At 37.8% G+C, this 17,629-nt stretch overlaps 1 protein-coding gene across 15 annotated transcripts in view; it reads left to right on the forward strand.

Annotated features, from left to right (window-relative positions):
• PKD2L1 (polycystin 2 like 1, transient receptor potential cation channel) overlaps positions 1-17,629 on the forward strand; it is a 52,814-nt gene that overhangs the window by 25,739 nt on the left and 9,446 nt on the right. Inside the window, exon 2 of one of the 15 annotated variants that reach the window (XM_041746051.1) lies at positions 8,782-8,855. The exons of 13 other annotated variants lie outside the window; for them this stretch is intronic. The gene's annotated coding sequence lies outside the window, so the exon portion shown is untranslated. Of the gene's footprint in view, positions 1-8,781; positions 8,856-17,358; positions 17,559-17,629 lie in introns of those variants that run through there. One more of the 15 variants, XM_041746052.1, reaches the window with a different exon arrangement.

Genomic DNA, 17,629 nt, shown 5'->3' on the forward strand with positions numbered 1-17,629 from the left:
TATTGCAAAAGTTTTTGGCCCTCAAAAAGCCACAGTACATAAACAAATGTAGTGTTTGTGTGCTATTAAAATTTAATTGGGGTGAGGAAGAAAACATCTAGAGACGCCGCTGAGTTGAGGGATAATGCCAAAAAAGGTTAAGAAACATTGAACTAGATCCTTATAATTTTGCTAGTTTCTATGCTAAGTTCTCCTGCCTAATGATAGGGATGCAAGTCTTAATCATAAAATCTGACACTAAACAGGGTGGCTATTGTGTTGTTCTATCAGGATACTATCTTCTAAGAGCTTCAGTGACATGTAGTTGGTTATGAATCTTTATCAGTGTGCTTTTTCTCTGAAGTTCCTATGACTGGGTGCAGATGCTCTAGGACCCATATTTGGTATTAGGATAAACACTGTGACATAATGGAAAGATATAAACATTGGAGTCAGACAAACTGGATTCAAATACCAGCTCTGCCACATACTGGTTTTGTGACTTTGGGCACTTCTTTGTTGGTAGAACAAGGATAACAATACTTATGGAGATAACATGTATAAATAATCTAACACAATCATTGAGAGTAATGATCTTTGTATTGCCTAGTGGAATTTCAAAATACTTACTTAGTACTCTAGACTGATTATAAAAAATACCTTTCAAGAAAAAAGCAAATCTGAAAGGGCTACATTTTGTAGGATTCTTACTGTATTACATTTTGAGAAAGGTAAAACTATGGAGACAGTAAAAGGGTCCGGGATCTAGGAGGAGAGGGAGATGAATAGGTGGTGTGCAGAGAGGTTTTAAGGCAGTGAAATATTATGGTAAATACATGTCATTATACATTTGTCCAAACCCATATAATATACAACACGTAAAGAAAGGTATGGACTTTGAATAATAATGTGTCAATATAGGTTCATCGATTGCAGTAAATGGGCCAGTCTGGTGGGGAAGCCTGTCCATATGTGGAGGCAAGGGGATATGGGAAATCTCTATACCTTCCATTCAATTTTGCTTTCAACTTAAAACTGCTCTAAAAAGCAAGGTCTATTTGATTTGTAGTTAGCTTCACATATAGGGATAATATCATCTGAACTGCATCATTTAAGTTAAAGCATTTTCTCTGGAAGACCTAAGTTAATCACTATAGCCACCACCATCATCATTGTTATTACCAGCACACATGCTAACCTTTTATTGAATAAAAGCACTACACTACCTACATTATCTTATTAACTACTCACAATGATTCTAGGATATCGGTTCTGTTATCACTTCCATTTTATAAATCAGGAAAGGTTTAGATATGTCAAACGGGCTTGCCCAAGACCACACTGCAAGTAAGTGGCAGAAGTAGGAATTCAGTGACTCAATTTTTGAGGCTTTTTTTTTTTTTTTTAAATTTATGATAGTCACAGAGAGAGAGAGAGAGAGGCAGAGACACAGGCGGAGGGAGAAGCAGGCTCCATGCACCGGGAGCCTGACATGGGATTCGATCCTGGGTCTCCAGGATGGCGCCCTGGGCCAAAGGCAGGCGCCAAACCGCTGCGCCACCCAGGGATCCCAATTTTTGAGGCTTTTAACCAGAATCTACTACAGCCTCCCTACATGGAAGTGTGTTGCACATTAATTTATCAATACCTATCAACGTCTTAGCAAAGATAACTACCTGTCCTACCTTAATAGAAGCATAATTTTGAGATAATTCTACCAGCTTATTACTTTTTTCTTCTTATTACTGTATTTTTTAAATGATATAAAAACATTAAAGGATGGGACACCTGGGTGGCTCAGCGGTTGAGCATCTGCCTTTGCCTCCTGAATTCCAGGATCGAGTCCCACATCGGGCCCCTTGCAGGGAGCCCGCTTCTCCCTCTGCCTATGTCTCTGTCTCTCTCCTCTCTCTCTCTGTGTCTCTTATGAATAAATAAAATCTTTGAAAAAAAAAACAACAAAAACATTAAAGGACATTTTGAAATATAATTCACCTATAATTTACCAAACATATTGTGATTTATCAGCCCTTATCCATATATTTACATATTTTACCTACTTCCCTTTGTTAAGATTTTATTTATTTATTTGAGAGAGAGAGTGAGTGAGAGAGAAGAGCATAGGCGGGTGTGGGGGAAGAAGACTCCGTGCTGAGCAGGGAGCCTGAGGTGGGTCTCAATTCAAGGACCCCGGGATCATGACCTGAGCCTAAGGCAACCATGTCACTTGAGCCGCCGAGGCACCCTGCATATGGTTCCCTTTCACTTACAATTATATCTTAAATATTTCCTCATGTTTGTAAGTAGCTTTTATATTTTATTTAATGACTACAGTTACATCACAATTGAAACATTTCTCTTGTTATTTCACTATTTGTCAACCATAGGTAAATATATCTATACTTGGTACTTTTTGCCATTTCTTTTGAGGTATTTCCTTGGGAATTTCCAGGGAGGGAGATTCTTAGTACTTGCTTATGTGTTGTCATTTTGCCTTTGTAGGGGATCATACAAATTTTTTACGCCACTAGTACCCTGAGATCATACCAATTTTGTCACAGTCTCACAAACATTGGATATTCTCATTTATAATTTTTATTATTAAGTAGACATAAAATGGTATAATTTGCTTTCATCTTTGGTCACTAGTGAGGATGGACAGTTCTCTTATGCTTTATTTTATATATATATATATATATATATATATATATGTATATGTATATGTGTGTGTGTGTGTGTGTGTAAATTGTGTAAATTGCTTAAGGAGGGTATGTTTTAAGAGGGACAAGAGGGGGGATGGGAGGTGAGGTTTAGAGCATTAAACCCTATGTGAAGGACAAACCACCAGGAGGCTCATTTCCAGGATTTGGGTTCCTGGGGCTAGGAAAAATAGCCTAACTTTGGCCTGGGACAGGCCCTCATAAACTATAGTGGTCAGCCATACTGACCACATTTCTTCTCCCTTATGCTTTATTCTAGGACCTGGGTGGTGCTAGATACCAGAGCTATTTGGAGTTTCATCAGCTAAAATAGAGCTATCTTTTTCATGCAGGCAATGTAGGTGAACCATTCATCTTCCCACAATACCATATCAGTTGAGCAGCCTTTTAAATCTTACAGAGAGCTTTTATGCCTATTATCTCACTTGATCCTGACGGCAATCCTGTAAGGGATAGATATTATTTTCATTTCACAGATTATGAAGCTGTTATTTTTGTCATTATGAATAGTTCAGAAATGATCAGTAATTCAGAGCAGTCCCTGATGGATGGAGTTGGTCCTATTCCTCCACATAGAAAGCACTGGAGAATGATCTTCCTGCCTCCACGCATCTCCTCCCACCATCATGATATTTATGAAAGGGCTTCTAGCCCTTTGTCTTCTTGGCAGGATGGCTGTAGCTTTTTGTTGATGGAGGAAACATTGAAGGTCTTTGTGTGGAAACAATGACTATTTGTTTTAGGAGACAGTATTGTTATCTCAAAGGTGCACCTGGGACTGGCCCTGTTTAGGAGTGGTTTTGAGACAGGAGAAGGCTGGCTCTGGTCACCATGCAGTTGAGGAGGAGGGGGCTCTGGTCACCATGCAGTTGAGGAGGAGGGCAGAGACCCTCAGCCCTTGGTGACTTGTGTCTACACACCAACTATTATCAACTGGTTGCTCTTTATTCGTCACTGGTTGTAAGGAAATGTCTCCCTCTATTTACTCTGCTTTTTTTGAGTGAATCTCAAGGTTTTGCCCTAGATTGCTGGAATCTTATATTAATAGGAGAGGTTGAAGTAAGTTTGGAGGTTAGGAAAAAGATGTCTTTCTTTTTTCTTTATTGAGACATAATTGACATACAATACTGTATTCATTTTAGATGTAAAACATAATGATTTTATATATGTATATATTGGAAAATGATCACTACAATTAGTTAACATTCATCACTACACAGTTACTTTTTTTTCTTGTGATGAGACTTTAAGATTTAGCAACTTTCAAATATACAATACAGTATTGTTAACTGTAGTCACCATGCTGTACACTACATCACCATGCTGGACTTACTTATCTTAAAACTGGAATTTTGTACCTTGACCACATTCACCAATTTCACAACCCCCTCATGCCCCTGTATCTGGCAACCACCAATCTGTTCTCTGTATCTATGAGTTTGGTGGGGTTTACTTTTTTAGATTCTGTATATAAATGACATAGTATTTGTCTTTGTCTGACTTATTTCACTTAGCGTAATGTCATTAATGTCCATCCCTATTGCTGCAAATAGCAACATTTCTTTTTTTGGTGGATGAATATATCCCATCATACATAGGTACATTTTCTTTACTCATTCATCTGTCAATGGACACTTCAGTTGTTTCCATGTCTTGGCTATTGTAAATAATGCTGCAATGAGCATAGGGGTGCAGATATCTTTTTTGAGATAGTGATATCATTTTCTTCAGATAAATACCCAGGAGTGTAATTGCTGGATCATATGGTAATTCTATTTTTAATTTTTTGAGGAATCTTCACAGAAGATGTTCTTTCTTGACTGAGCTTTCCTAGAATTGACAAAGAAAGTAATAGAAATATGTTGGAGGTTCAGGAAATGTCTGTGTGTGAGCTCCTATACCCTACGTGACTGTAATGATGGGAGAGGGATAATTGGTCATATAGAACCATGACATTAGTGAAGGTACAACGGTGATGGAGAGTATGGGACCTGGAATAAGGTGACATGGTTCAAATGCAACCAGTTATTAGCCATTGCCTTTGGAAAGGTAGGTCAAGATATTTAAATCTCTGGAAGCCCTGATTTCCTTATATATTGAATGATGATAATGACTGCCTTTGTGAGATTGGTGGAAAACAGGTAACTAAAAATAGTACAGTGCCTGGCACATAGTGGGCTTTCAATATATATCAGTTGTCATTCCACATCAAGGTATAAATTAGGAAAATATTAAAATGTAAAGTTTAACCCACTGGAAGCCTGAGATCTGAGAAAAGCCTGAGAAAGCATCAGGATAATGCTTGCTGAGGATCAGAAAGACTAGGCCTTCTAGAAGTAGTTGCCAGGGATTAAGACTGGCTATGGGATCATGATTTCATGCTTTTCCTAGCATGTTCAGTTACCCATAGCCCATCTAAACACAGAGAATTAAAGTCCCTCTAGTCCTAAAGCGAAGTCATCCGAGTTAGCTCAATCTAAATAATAAGGATTTAGGTCCCACCATCAGGCTTTGGCCTATATTTGCTGTAGCAGAATTCCTTGGTGCCCCAGAATTCTGAGTGCCTAGGTCACTGTTACAAGATTGGTGACCCTGGACATATCCTGTTGTCCATTGCTAGGTGACCACCTGTCCTATAGTTTTCTCCCATGTGAGGCTGCCATTGGTCTCTAGGAATACTGTAGTACATTTAAATACCACTTCTTGGTCAAGGAAAGGCTTTTTACCTTTAACTATACTTTGATCAAGTACAGGAGAGCAGGCAACAGTAGCTGACAAAATCTAGATATTCTATATCTGATGTAAGTAACCAGAGAAAGAACATGTAGCTCACATTCATAAAGCATGAGTCTGAGTATTGACTCTGCCTCTGACCAGCTGAATGACCCTGAGCAGATCATATAAATTTCAGTTTCATAATTCATAGTGTCAACAAGAAAACCACAGGCCCTAAATGGTGTCACTTAGGTTAAGGCCCCATATCAGTAAATCAAGACTTAACACTAACCTAACTGCAGTTTTAATACTCCAAAAATGTAACTTTTAACCAGTCAGCATGGGAATTTCCTGGCCAGCACTAGGAAATTCACTGATAGACTCCTTCAGTTCCCCCAGAGAAGGGCTAAAACAATGGCTTCTTTGATAATAATTTCTTTTTTCCACTCTCTCTGTGCCTTTAAAAATCTTTCCTTTTCTGTAGCCCTTTGGAGCTCTCCTCTACTTGATAGATGGGATGCTGCCCGAATCATGGATTAGCTAATAATGCCAATTAGATCTTTGAAATTTACTTAATTGAACTATGGCATTTAACATTAGGGAAACTGCTCATGGGCAATGTCAGACCATGTCTGACAAGCTACAGGGAGACATTACATGGGAAAACACTTTGAAAACTATGAAACATGGGACACATGTCAGGAATTATAATCATATTGATAATAATCTCTTTATGCTATTACGTGGTGGCAGCAGTAAATCTAGGATTTTAAGTTGAGACACATCTTTAGGCCTGTGTGGAGGTTCTAATCATAGATATGAAGCAAAGGCCAATATTCTCAAAGTTGTGCTCCAAGGACCTCTGGGGCTTCCCAAGGCCCTTTCAGGAGGTTTGTAAGGTCCTCCTTTACCAAAGTACATATCTGTGGGAGGTCATATTTTCTTTATAGACTTCAACCAAAACAACATATAGCAGACTGAATTCTGAAGCACATATGAGAATCTAGAAATCTTCTTTAAAGGCAGACATTAAACAGGCTGGCAAAAATGTTAAATAGTCCCATTTTTCTCATGAAATATTTTTGTTTTGTGTAATAAAATAGTTGCTTTTTAATAAAATTATGTTGTTTATGTATATTGGGTTTGTTATCATTATTTTAAAATGAATCATTATTATAAATATTTAAATTTTTCCTCAATTTTAATTTCTATAAGGTAATTCTTGTTAGATATAACACAAATAAAAAGTTTTTGGAGTTCTTAGTAATGTTTAAGAGTTACAAAGGGATTATGACAACCACTGGCTTGGAGAATGAGTTTGAGCTGGTCAAATCACATTATTTCACAGTATGGAGTGCTCAACAAATGAAATGGTGAGAGCTTATTAGCAAAAGGTTCAAACTAAGGACAAGATCCTGACTATTCACAAATTCATTCATTCAAAGTTTTACGAAGTCCTATTTTGTGGCAGATCCTCCCAACTGTTAAAGGCTTTGAAATACAAGAAATACGGAGACACACCTTCTACCTTCAAGGAGCAAAGAAAGTCAACATGTAAATCAATAGTGACACTCAGAGCTACAAATGCTATGGTGGAGGGTGCTCCAGGATAATGGCAGGATGTCAGAGGACAAAATGTTCAGAGAGACCTGGGAACTCTTATGGGTCTCAGAAACAGGCAACCATTCAAGTCTGAGGAGACCCAAAGTCATTGCCATTTGCTTGTGTTTTTTGTTTTATTTTGTTTTAACATTATTGGCTCTCAGCCTGGAGAAGGCAGGGGTAGGAGCTAGAGCCAACTAAGGCCTCAGGCTATGAATATGCAAGAGCTTTGCCAGAGTCTAGAAGGGCAAGTATGAAAGGAAAATATAAAACAGTGTTTCTCCTCATTTCATCACAAAAGAATTCTACCCCTTGCCCTCCCAAACCTTGAGAATATTAAAAGTTTAACTAATACATAGTTCTGGTTAAAAAAAAGTCAATTAATATGGAAAATGTTAAAGGCTACTATTACTAAACACTATTAATAGTTTGGTGTATATAATTTTATCCATTTTCTGGGAACGTATACATACATTTGAATTTTAGTAAAATATACTGGCTTTATAATCCTCTAGTGAATACTCTGAGGATTTAACCCTTCTCTATTTCTAAGTTGTAGCTTTCTTCTGCCCACTTTCCATCTTAAGAAACATGAGGCATTTGGAATCCAATTTTAAATGACCTAATAGCATTAATTAGAATGTGTGGGTGGAAGAAGAAATTGCTCAAGGAGAACAGCAACAATAAGAGGATTTCTTAACGAGGAACTTCCTACTAAGCAAAGGAGAAAGAATTTTATATACTCAGGAATGTTTTTAACCAGGAGATTTGTGATTAGATTTGACTTAACATAGGAATTTTGTGTTGTCAGTTTGTTGACTTCAACCTTTTCCCCAATTTTCCTAGAAAAATTGCTTTTCCAAAGTACCCATCTGACATGGATGTAATCTTATTAAATGCTTCAGTTGGGATATTGATTTAGCCATAGTATCAGTGCTTAAATAAAATAGAAGTTTATTTTGCTCTCACATAACAATCTGAGTTGTATAAGAAATCCTGGACTGGAGGTGCCTGGGTGGCTCAGTTAGTTAAGCACCTGACTCGTGATTTCAGCTCAGGTCCTGATCTCAGTGTTGTGGAATCGAGCCCCAGGTCAGGCTCTGTGCTGAGTGTGCTGAAGCTCTGGACTAACACAGCCTCCACAATCATGTGCACCCAGCTGCTTCTACCTCATAGTCCAGCTTCTGCTCTTATGTCAATATTACAGCTATGTGGAAGAAGGAAAGTAGGAAAGGAAAGTACATTTTTTCCTTTTAATGATATGAACTGAAAGTTGTAAGTGGAAGCCTACCATTCTACTCACATTCTCTTGGCCAGAACTTGTAAATAGTCACCATAACTAGCTGCAAGGGAGGCTGGGTAATGTGGTATTTAGTTGGGAAGCCGTATGCCTCTAGATAACATCACATGATCATGTAAGAAGGGAAGGAAAAGTATTGGGAAATGACTAGTAGTCTATGACAAGTAGGGTGAGAAGAACTCTTGTCCAAAGTTTGACATGGGAATGGCAACAATTAATGGAACCCAGAGAAACCAAGGCACTCACTACCTCCCTGATACAAAATCATTGATGAGGCTGATGAGATCTGATTCTTTTCCACCAGGAGAGGGTATTAAAGTGTTTTGCTAAGTTATTGTAAAACTATTATCAGAGGCTGTTGGGGAGGCATAAGAAGTGACAGTTTCAAGGCCTTGTATTTATTTCACAAGAAAGAAGAGTCACCCTGAAGAGTAACCATAAAACTTCCTCCCTCCCAAATTATAGGACCAAAGCCAAACTGGAACCAGTGCACTAAGAAACACATAGAGATTGATGAAATACCTGTTTCGGCAATCCAGGTGAGAAGAGGGGCTCAAGAAGAGGCCATCAGAGTAGCCACAGGGTAAATTTATAAATTGGTAAAGCTCAAGGAACTTCCAACTCTTCAACAATTGGAAAATTGATGGAACAGTGGAAGTTTTACCCTCATAATGACTGTCAGGGCTGGGTTTGGGGGTAGAGGGAAGAGTCCTCCAGATTTCTAGAGAAGCATCTTCCATACTTTTCCTCACAGCTATCCAGCTTAGGAAGGAGTAGTTGTCTTTTGAGTTTCAAAAACTTGAAGGCATGGAGTTTCCAACAGAGGAGTAGTATAGACATATAAAACAATTGTAATTATACACTTGCTGGCAGAAGCACCCTAGCTCTTCAAGATTCTTTGTCAATTAGTTGACACTCTCCTGCCCAAGGAGAGTGCTGTTAGAAAATGACAGCTAAGTCCCATCACATGGTAATTAAGAACAAGAAAGGAGCTCAGTAGTATATGGCAGCCTATATGGCAATCATCTGGGAAAGTAGGTGCACAAAGTAACTGCCAACTTCTTGTTCTTGCTCTGAACTAGGAAGATCTTCCAACAATTCAAAGGAGAGGACAAGAATATTCAATCCCTACAATAAACATTGGAATGGATAAAATCAGGTTATTATCCAAGCTCATGATTATGATGATTAATAATAATTATTACAGTCATAGTTCTTTAATAATAATATATTTATGCCCCACCTGTGTCTGAAAGGGACCTGAGCCAGCTTACATTAAAAAGCACAGATACAAAAAATATAGCTAATTAAAAAAAATACAGCTCATTAGAACTATAATAAAAAGACTTAGCAAAAAAAGATGGGAAAAGATAGGGGAGGAAGATAACTTATACCAGAAAACCTACGATAAACAAAAGTACAGCAAATAAGAACCAAGCCTGAGATTCCTGGCAGCCAGAGCAAGTAAAGAACATAAATAGGTTGCACAGTTCTTACTGGTGAGTAAGAAAAAGCACAAAGGTTAAGAAGGAGACCCTAGCAGGACATCTGGCTGGCTCAGTGGTTGAGCGTCTGCCTTTGGCTCAGGGCATGATCCTAGAGTCCCAGGATAGAGCCCCACATCAGGGTCCCTGCATGGAGCCTGCTTCTCCTTCTGCCTGTCTCTGCCTCTCTCTCTCTGTGAGTCTCTAGTGAGTGAGTAAATAAAATCTTTAAAAAAGAAAAAAGAAGGAGACCCTATTCTGGGAAGTGTTGGCTTTGTTGGATTTTTATATGAGTCATGGAATATCATAATGGATAAAAACAGTATCCAAACTGAGGCTACATTTCTTTTGACTGTATTTTATATCTGCCTCTTTAAAAAACATATTAAACCCTGTTCTTAAAGAATTTTTAGGAGTAGGGATATATATGTATACTGTACATATATATGTATGTGTGTGTATATATATATACACATATAAGTGCTTATAAACACATACACGTAAATATGTAAATTTTTATTGTATTCTAGAGGCCTGGATTTACTCAGAAATAAAGCTTGGAGAGCCTTGAGGAATTGATGGTAGGTGTGTTCCTAGAATATCATCATCAGTTGGTTTGGTCAGCAGCCCCCTTTAATATAGAATAATAATGTATTTTAATTAATGTAGACTTTGGCACAAATATGCTAAAGTCACTGACTGCCCTCCAGAGGTGTTTGAACAGTAGCAGAAGCTACTGTTCTAGTTCCATTTTCCTCAGGAAATAATGCAATTTAAAGAAAAAATGTCATGGTTTTCATATAAGTAAGGATTATATTACAATGAAGTAAAATGCAGTAAAAACTGGCTTAAACCATATGGGATTTATTGTGTACATAATGAAAGTCCAAAGGAGAGCAGGGCTCAGGGATGATTAATCTAATGACTTTCTGACATCTTCAAAGCCCCGCCTGTTTCTTTTGTTCAGTTCTTCCAGGTGTGTGATCAGTGTCATCTTGGGGCTGAATACTCTGGGGCTTTCTCATTCATATCTACTATGAGAGAGAAGGTCCTAAAAGGTTCCAGAACTCTCTCTTCATGACCTCCCCCATTAAAAAAAATATTTATTTATTCATGAGAGACACACAGAGAGAGGCAGAGATATAGGCAGATAGAGAAGCAGGCTCCCTGCAGGGAACCTGATGCAGGACTTGATCCCAGGACCCTAGGATCATGACCTGAGCCAAAGGTAGATGCTCAACCACTGAGCCACTCAGGTGCCCCATCTTCATGACCCCTTAATCTGAAATGGGTTACATGCTCAATCCCTGAATCTGTAATGGTGCCATGGGAAAGGCATTTTGGCCTAAGCTTCCCATCCAAATCCTAGAGCCAAATCCTAGAGCTAGAGGGTTGAATCCAGCTGCTAGCAACATATGTGGAATGATCCACAGAGGTGTGATATCTCAAATAAAATCATGCCATTAACCAAGAGAGGATCTTTTTTTTTTTTTTTAAAGATTTATCCATTTATTCATTCAGAGAGAGTGAGAGAGAGGCAGAGACACAGGCAGAGGGAGAAGCAGGCCCCATGCAGGAAGCCCGATGTTGGACTCAATCCCAGGTCTCCAGGATCACACCCCAGGCTGCAGGTGGCACTAAACCACTGCGCCACCTGGGCTGCCCTAACCAAGAGAGGATCTTAAGGAAACCATTGTGAAATCTAACATAGCACACAGAACCTGGAAATTTCAACATGTAACTTGGAATCAAATAGGTGAAAAGATTTTTTAAAATAATTGTACTATTTTTACATTGTATTATTATTATAGCATTACTTGAATGCCATGGTCATGAAGAGAAATAAAATCCACCTGTTATACTACTCATTCTTTAAAAAGTCCATTTTTCTTCAAGTTTTTACATACCTAGCATTTCTGTAAAATATTTAATTGTTACAATAACACAGAAAAAATTTTGCATTCTATATTTATTACCAATTCAGCGGCTGTGTAATACTCCATTAAGTGGCCTCAATGATATCATAGTTTACTTCAATATTGCCTCTTTGTAGGACATTTAGGTTGTTTACAATCTTTTAATACTATGAACAACTCAGGTAACATTTTTGCGAATGTGAGTTTTTCTTCCCCCGGGGAATCACCTATGTCAGAATATGACTTTTGATCCAGATTTATATACAATTATTTGTTTATACCAGAATGAAGGAATTTGGAGCTTCTTTTAAGATGGTAGTGTTTTGAGTTTACCAAATGCTTTTTGCAATTCACCTCCTAACTCAGATATTAGACTCTGAGTTTTCTTATAAGGGTGCCCTTATAAACATGTAACACTAAATGTTTGGCTTGATTTCTGGAATAAGAGTCAGAGTCCCTAATCAGAAAAGTTTGAGTCTAGAGGATATGGTAGTGTAATGTATGGTGGCTAAATTCATTGTCTTTGGAGTAAGGCAGACATGAGTTTGAATCTGAGTTCTACTTACTTGCTATATGATCTTTGGACAAGTTATTTAGTAGAATAAAATGTAGATGGTAATTCCTACTTTTTGAAGTTTTTTTTAAAGATGTATTTATTTATTTATGATAGACATAGAGAGAGGCAGAGACACAAGCAAAGGGAGAAGCAGGCTCCATGCCTGGAGCCCGACGCGGGATTCGATCCTGGGTCTCCAGGATCACGCCCTGGGCCAAAGGCAGGCGCTAAACCTCTGAGCCACCCAGGGATCCCCTTTTTGAAGTTTTTATGGGCTTAGGGGGACAATGTGTGCAAAACCTGGTACATAATATGTGTCAGTGATGTCAGTTATTGTTATTATTCAGCAACTGTGAATTCGATCTGAGGCCAAGGTTAAAAGGCATGATATAGTATACACAAAACAACTTAATTTCTGTCCAGGAGAAAAAAAAATCAGATACTCTGTGCTGGATGATGAGACACCTGGTCTCTGAATCTTCTTCATAGTATTCTCATGCAGTCATTATCTACTGTCTGAAAACTTCCTGCAATGAGGCCCTCACTACATTAAAAAGTAGTTATGTACTGGCATATGGACATCCCATGTACTCCAATTCTGATTCCTTCTAGTTCCCACCCATTCCCGGTCTAGTGTTGCTTTTTGAAATGGAGCCCTTCTATTCCTTCACTGGATCTTAAAGGAAGGAACCAGGAATGCCCCTTGCAGGAGCCCCTTCTATGTGATCCTGAGTGGGTGGTCCTTGCTGACACTCTCAGAGATGATATGGATGTTAGTGAAATGGTCCATTTCATAATTTGAAAGCCCTTGTGGTTAAGAAATTCTGCCTTTGTTGGAGCTTTACATTTTCCCTCCTGTAACTTCTAATTCATGAATATAGCTCAGTCCTAGGAGCAGAACAGAATTAGTTTACTATGGAAGCAGATAGATTTGCATTTCAATCTTGGCTCCTTGGGCAAGTTACTTCAGCTGTTTGAGACTGGAAAATAGGGATGATGATAATAATTGCACCTAATATATACTGCTGTTGTGGGATTAAATGCAATAGGCATGTCAAACACTTAGCATAAGGCATATAATAGATATTCTGAGGTGATAAATGGCTTTTTTTTCTCCTGACATGGAGAAGGATGATGGTAGAATGGATATGTTGAGTCCCTGTCAGATTCAGAAATCTCTGAACTGGATATTCTGCTTAGACAAGCTGGTTCTTCATGGGAAAGCCAAATGATTTACCTGAAAGGGAATTAATGGGGTGGAGTAGGGGAAAGGAGACAACAGGAAAGATCAACAAGTTGTTTTCAATCTTTTTCTCCTACAATATGCTGGAGGGATGTGGTTCACTCCCATGACTACCAGTGGCTCCACAAGGCAATGGATTTCATGATTTTCCCTTGGAGTGAGGAGGGGATGTTTTAAGAGGTCTCCGTAGTTTGTAAAATTTTCCTATCCCTCCCTAGCTCAGAAGGACGGTTCTGAAAACTTCTTGGGAAATATGTTATTTCTTCTTCCTCACTCCCAGTCATGAGAATCCGGGAAAGAGGCATTGAAAAAACCCCTGCCTTTGTGACAACTCTATCAAAGACAAGTGGGATTATATAGCGACAGGTCAAAGCAGTGGTTCTGGAATTGTCTCAGAAGCAGTAGTATCAGCATTACATAGGCATGTATTGCAAATGAAAATTATTGAGCCCCATCTAGATCTTTAGCAGTCTGTGTTTTAATAAGCCTTGGAAGTAATTCTGATGCATGCTGCAGACACCATATTGTATTAAGATGAAGAGAGACATGGGAGCTGAAATAATCACTCCATCTAGCTAATCCTGGGCCTCTGTCCTGGAAGAATCAGATTGCAGTAACCTCTAAGCCTGATACTCATCTGATGTTCTCGACGGTTGATGTATTAGGAAAATTGAGCTTTGCCATCAACATTTTTGCCATCACATTGTGTAAGGGTTACTGGCCAACTGTACTTGCTCTCTAAGCCCCTAAGGACTAGCTTTGTTTCTCTTGCCCAAGACTACGAATTTATTGCTCTCCTTGGACTAAGGAATATTCCAACTTATTTCCAACATCTATTAAATAAGAATTATCCTTGACTATTTTGATGACATTGCTGCAATGTGTCAAATATGGAGTCATAACACTTTATTTAGTTTGAAAATTATTGATTTATTTCATTCTAGTCTTTTTGGGGTACTGTCCCCCTTTTGGTTAAGCCCAACAAACGCTTATTGAGAAACTATTAAATATCAGGCACTATGCTAAATGAATGAAACATAGTCCTTGTCTCCTGAGGAGCATATAATGGGGTGACTACTTCTAGTTGCTAAGCACCCACTGTGTTCAATACATTCTAAATACATAATCTATCATCTTCAAAATATTACAAGAAAGATATTTTATTCCCCCATTTAATGATAAGGAATGATAAGGAATCAGAGTCCAAGTCTATCTATACTATAAGTGACAGAGCTAGGATTTGAACCTAGGTCAGTCTAGCTCCAAAGCTCATGCTCATTCTACAACAATAAATTCATTCTGAGTGCATACATGAGCAGGGGAGGTCAGCATACTATTAAAAACTTCTATTCTGTATAATTCAATTTTAAATGTTAAAGATGTACTTAAAAAAAAAGTTCATTCTAGGACATCTTTCTCAATAGAAATCTTTAAGGATAGGACCCAGTGACCCAGCATGGTGTTTCACACATGTTAGACTTTGATTAATGAATTATATTCATTTGTTTAATTAATATAAAAGGTGTCTTTAGAATAATCAGGTTGGTAGACTGATTCTACCAAGTATTGATTTGGGGTATGAAAAATAGTAGATTGAATTTCATGGAGGTGGGGAGGTAAGCACCCCTCATCTCCTGAGACAAAGTAAAAAGTTGCTGAAATAAGAATTAGCAAGAAGGTATGCAGGTGGAGAGAAGGCACTGAATAGGTACTATACAGGGCATAAATCTTAATTTAGAAGGTTTTTAAATAGCTTCTTAGTCTTTTCTGTTTGCATGTACTTCAATTAAATGGTTAAAAGGAATACTGAATTTCTGAGTGTCAGTGGGCATTTGACCAGGTGAAATACATAGTCTTCACTCAAAATACATAGTCTTTATTATCTCAGATGATAATAAGAGATGTTATGCCTCCATAATGGGTTGACAGTTAAGAGCAATGTTAATTCTGAGGAGTAATTTAGAATTGGAGACTTGGAGGAGAAAAAGATATAGCAACGGGTACCATCTAGTGGTCATCCAGAAGCTGTAATAATTTAATCAGCCTATGGCATTAGGAAAAATTCAGCTCACTGATCATCCTAAGTTTGTAGTGGGCTTTCAGCAGACAGAAGCTTGACTTCCAACCCATTTTCCAGATCTGGAAAAGCTGAGTATGAGTCCTCCAAATACTAAGGGCAAGTAATCACAGAGAAGTGATTGAATCACAGTGAATCACAGTGAATCAGAGAGAAGTAAAGTTGTTTTTTGGACTTAATAGAGTGGAATGGAGAAATACGAAGTCACAATGCTTCCTTCTTTGCTTATTTTCCCCTGGAAAAGTGTGACGTTGCTTGTACCTAATCTAGGACCATTCACTGGTCCCTCTTTCCCACAAAACTATGGATAGGTTCTAGGGGTGGTGGGAGCAAATGTAGCTCAAAATTTGAAAAGGAAAATTCTTAAAGAGAATTGTTCACAAGAGACTGACAGATATAACTTTAATATTTTTATGTAATTACAGACTTACAGAAAAGCTGCAAGAATAACACAAAGAGTTTATATATATATATATATATATATATATATATATATATATATTTCACTCAGATTTCCCAAATAAGTACATTTTACCATGCTTGCAATTCTTTTATTGTTCTCTCTCCCAATCTCTCTTTCTCTCTCTTTTCACACACACACACACACACACACACACAACTTGAGAATAAATTGCAGATATAATTCCCTTTTGCTCCTAAATACTTTAATCTGTAACTCTAAAAATAAGGATATTCTCTTACCAAAGTCAGGAAATTATCATTGATTCAGTACTATCATCTAATGAACAGACCTTATTACAATTTCATCAATTATTCCACTAATAGCCTTTCTAGTAAAAGGAAAAATTATTGTCCAGGATTTAATCCTAACTAAATGCACATATTACATTTAGTTTTTATGCTTCTTTAGTCTTTTTAAATCAAGAACAATTCTTTAGTCTTTATCTTGCATGACTTGGCTAAAAAATTAAGTAACAATATCATAATACTAACAAATTATAAACTATAGAAAAAAACAAGAATACATGAGTTCATGCTGATATACATAAATGACTAAATAAATGAGGAAGAAGGAGAAGTTATTCCTAAAGAGAATGCTAACTAACAAGTGCAGAAGGAATGTTGGAATGAGAAAATCACAACTTGACAACCATAGTAGTAATAATCAGGCAAAAACCGTTAGTGGATATGAAAACTAGTAGGTAAAAGACTCATGAGTAATGGAATGTTTACATAATTTCAAAGTATTTTCTCACAAAATACATACCATTTACAAAGAGAACAATAATTTTACATTGAAGAAAGCTGTAAGACACTGCCTTAACAAGGGATGAAAGTTAACATCACCAGTAATGATACAGTTAGACAATGTGTGCCTCCTGATAGGAAGCTCTGAGAAGGACACCCATAACTTTTTGGTATTCTTTGCCAAACGTATAACCTGAATTTAAACACAAGGAAACATCAGGCAAATCTAAATTGAGGACAATCTATAAAATAAGTGGCTTATATTCTCCAAATTCTGTCTTTAAATTAGAAAACTTTAGTTTCCCTTGACAGCTCTACTTCAGAATAGGTATATGGGTTAGGGTGGTTAAGAGATATTCAGTTCTTCAGGGCAAAGGGCACGCCTTTTTTTGATCTGGGATGCTCTGAGTCCTTCCCTCAGGAGACAACTGTGCCCATCAGGATGCCTTGTGGCCAGAGGTGCCATGCCTACCTCCTACTCCCACTGCTGTGGAGTTACTGACTCCAAAGTCCAGGAAACCACATCTTCATTGTAAGGTGTTTGGCCAGGGCCTCAGAGTACTCTAGAATTCAGAGGTAATTTCCCAACAGCATAAATATAGGACAAATGAAAGGAAGCATTAACTGTTGCAGACGGTGGAAATATCTTGGATTTGGGGAGTAAGAACTAGGAAGTCAAACTGGTTTAGGAAGAGAAAAGTGGATTTTCAGAATGACAGTATCAAGAAACAATTTCTGAATGGAGCTCAGTCTTAAGGTAAGTTAGGAGGAAAGGAGACCTTGTAGCCTAATACATTCCCTGGGTTCCCCAGTGCCCTATTAGCCTCC

The sequence above is a fragment of the Vulpes lagopus genome, chromosome 2, assembly GCF_018345385.1.
Source record: "Vulpes lagopus strain Blue_001 chromosome 2, ASM1834538v1, whole genome shotgun sequence".
In the NCBI taxonomy this organism is placed as follows: domain Eukaryota; kingdom Metazoa; phylum Chordata; class Mammalia; order Carnivora; family Canidae; genus Vulpes; species Vulpes lagopus.